At 47.8% G+C, this 3,589-nt stretch overlaps 1 pseudogene; it reads left to right on the forward strand.

Moving 5' to 3' along the window:
• Positions 1–2,582: 2,582 nt before the first annotated feature.
• Positions 2,583–2,895, forward strand: LOC116068163 (annotated as a pseudogene).
• Positions 2,896–3,589: the final 694 nt, after the last annotated feature.

Raw genomic sequence — 3,589 nt, forward strand, 5'->3', positions numbered from 1 at the left:
AACTGAAGACTGCCTCTGGATAGACAGATGTGACTCATAGGCAAATGGTGGTTTATAAAGGTTCAAGGGGAAACCCCTTGTTAGGATGAGGTGTTTAATTTTAATTGGTGTTATGGTTTGTAGGTGCTTGGGGCAGGGAGTGGCACTATTAGGAGGTGTGGCCTTGGAGTGGGTGTGGCCTTGTTGGAGTGGGTGCGTTTCTGTGGGCATGGGCTTTGATACCCTAGTTCTAGCTGCCTAGAAGCCAGTCTTCTCCTAGCAGTCTTGAGATGAAGACGTAAAACCCTCAGCTCCTTCTATACCATGCCTGCCCTGATGCTGCCATGCTCCCACCTTGATGATAATGGACTGAACCTCTGAACCTGTAAGCCAGCCCCAATTAAATATTGTTCTTATAAAGTTGCCTTGGTCATGGTGTCTGTTCACAGCAGTAAAACCCTAACTAATACAATTGGGTGTGCCAATTAGGTGAGCCAGGGGGGCTTCTGATTGCAGGACTTCAATAATTTGAGAGCTGGAAGGAAGTGTCCAAATAAGGGAATAGACCTTGGTGGCTAGCTTTAGGAATGTAATCTAATGGATTTTAGCAAGGCAGAGGGAATGGGGGAGAAGAACAAGGCCTGCTGGAGTCGTGTTTATCACACACAGGCTGGCCAGGCTCCCTTCATACCCCCACTCTTCCAACATGTAGATCTAGAGAAAATAGAAGATGTGGCCCAACATTCCCCTAAGGTTCCTGCCTCTCCAACGTCTCCTCTTGTGGACAGCACCAGTCCCACCTTCTGTCCTTATGGTCACTCCATTTCCTGTTTAGACCCTAACCTCCACATATCAGCTAGTAAATAACTCTTCCTGGTCACTCTGGAGGGTGCTAGTGTGTGCCTCCCAGGTCACAACCGCCATTCAGAGCCTTCCCATTGACCATTAGATTCCCTCTCCTAGCTGCTCATCAATTGCTCTGAGCCAAGTGCTGAGTCCTTATCTCCACAGCAAATGAGTCTCTATGCTGAGCGTTTGGTCTTGGGACTCCTAAGCCAATACCAGTCCCTACTGTGTATTCTCTTGGTATTTTGATGAGTCCAGTGGATGGTAGTGGTAAATGCTGTAGTAAAGCTTATCAGTGACGCCCATCTCCCATCTGGGATCCCATGGGTCCTTAACTCAGAGATAAAAATTCCCATTCTTAACCAGGCAGTGGTGATGCACGCCTTTAATCCCAGCACTTGGGAGGCAGAGACAGGAGGATTTCTGAGTTCGAGGCCAGCCTGGTCTACAGAGTGAGTTCCAGGACAGCCAGGGCTATACAGAGAAACCCTGTCTCGAAAAACCAAAAAAAAAATAAATAAAAAAATAAAAAATCCCTGTTCTGCATAAAAGGTAGAATGCTCTCCTGAATGTCTTAGGGTTTCATTGCTGTGAAGAGACACCATGACCACGGCAACCCTTATGAAGAAAAACATTTGGGGTTGGCTTACAATTGCAGAGGTTCAGTCCATTATCATCATGGTGGGAAGCATGGCAGCATGCAGGAGCTGAGAGTTCTACATCTTGATCCATAGGCTGCAGAAGGAGACTGTGTCACACTGGGCATAGCTTGAGCATATATGAGGCCTTAAAGCCTGCCTCCACAGTGACACCTTCCTCCAACAAGGCCACACCTCCTAATAGTGCTACTCCCTAGGGGCCACACATTCAAACTCATGACTCTATGGGGGCTATTCCTATTCAAACGACCACACTGAATATCCATCATGTCTCCTATAGGACTGATAAGGAGAGCCTCCATAAATCTCTGGCCAACGTGGACAGTAATCTCTAGTTTGGTCAGAGAGAAAGCAAGAATAGGGACAGGAGTCCTAGAAGTTGATTTAGGCATTGTGGTGATGACCTGCTGGTGAGCAGTCTCCAGAGCCTGCCAAGCAGGTGAAGGAACAGTTGAGCATAAGTCTTTTGAACCTCAGATCTCCATAGTACAGTCTGCTACCAATGGGAGGGAACAGGAGCAGATGGAAAGGGAAAGGTAGGGGAGGCACCTGTGGGGTCGGACTGAGGCTCAGCAGATGTATACTTCATACTTCTGAGACCAGGGGTGTATTGGTTGACCTCAGTATTGTCTGAAGTCGAAGAAAGAAAGGTCCTATGGGGGTAGAAATGTAAAAGAGAGGGTTGTTTTGAGGTGATGTCATAAAGGGTTTGGGAAAGATTCATCTACTGAGGGGAGCCATGAACTTAGCAGTGGTTGGGGTGGTAAGGATGACCCTAAAGGAGCTTGTGCATTTAAGAGAAAGGGAGATTGTGACCAGGAAGAGCGAGGAGGACCAAGTCCCCCATGTTAATTGGAGAGGAAAAGGATCAGGATGAGTGTAAGGGTCTGAAAGTCACTGGGGTCTGAAGACCCCAGACTTTGTCAGTATACAAAGACAAAGAGCACTTATTCTGCAGAAATGTCCAGCATGTGGGGGTCAACCATTCTCCAAAATGGTGACCCCAGACAAAGGTGTGTAGGCCTTCTTATAGAGAACTCTATAGAAGGATTAGGTAATCTAGTTTCCTGTCCTAGCCGCCATTGGAGAGCAGCAGCCATGGCCCTGTGCTACCCCATGGTCATGGGTCTCAACAAGGGCCAGAAGGTGACGAAGAACGTCAACAAGCTAAGACACAGCTGGTGCTGCAGGCACCTCACCAAGCACACCAAGTTTATGCGTGCGGAATGTGATTGGGGAGGTGTGTAGCTTTGTGCGGTGCACCATGGAGTTACTCCAAGTGTCCTAGGACAAGGGCACACTCAAGTTCATCAAGGAGAGGGTGGGCACACACATCCGTGCCAAGAGAAAGTGGGAGGAGCTGAGCAACATGCTGGCAGCCACGAGGAAAGGTGTCAACCAAGAGGATTGATGAATCCTCCCCCAATAAAAGATCGTTCCTACAAAAAAAAAAATGAAAAAGGATTAGGCAATCTAAAATCTCATTGGTGGGGGCTGGGGAGATGGCTCATTGACTGCTCTTCCGAAGGTCCTGAGTTCGGATCCCAGCAACCACGTGGTGGCTCACAACCATCCTAGATGAAATCTGATGCCCTCTTCTGGTGTAGCGAGCGGGGCCGCGTCGAGGTCCTGAGTTCAATTCCCAGCAGCCACATGATGGCTCACAGCCATCTGTACAGCTACAGTGTACTCATACACATAAAATAAACAAATAAATCTTTTTTAAAAAAATCTCATTGGTGGGTTCTAGGGGGCGATCACAGGTGGTCAGTGGCCTGCATTCCTATGTCATGAATGTTTAATCACTGGTATATGAGATAAAATATTTCCCCATTTTTTGTGTGTGTGTGTGTGGTTATCCCCAGGCTGTTCTTTGGGAGGGGGTTTTATGGTCTTGCTCTGGATTTTATGGTCTGTTCCTGGATCTGGTGCCTATGGCCTTTTATGGAAATCAGACCTGGTCCTTAAATGGAGACAAATGGGTTTATGTTGTCCTTCCAAAGAGTTTGAGGCAATTGGTGATGGGTGATATTTCAGAGGACAGACATGGAGGTCTCCTTGAGACAGGGTTCTCTGTGCAGCCATGGCTGTCCTGGAACTCACCC

The sequence above is a fragment of the Mastomys coucha genome, unplaced genomic scaffold (genome assembly GCF_008632895.1).
Source record: "Mastomys coucha isolate ucsf_1 unplaced genomic scaffold, UCSF_Mcou_1 pScaffold22, whole genome shotgun sequence".
NCBI classification, from domain to species: domain Eukaryota; kingdom Metazoa; phylum Chordata; class Mammalia; order Rodentia; family Muridae; genus Mastomys; species Mastomys coucha.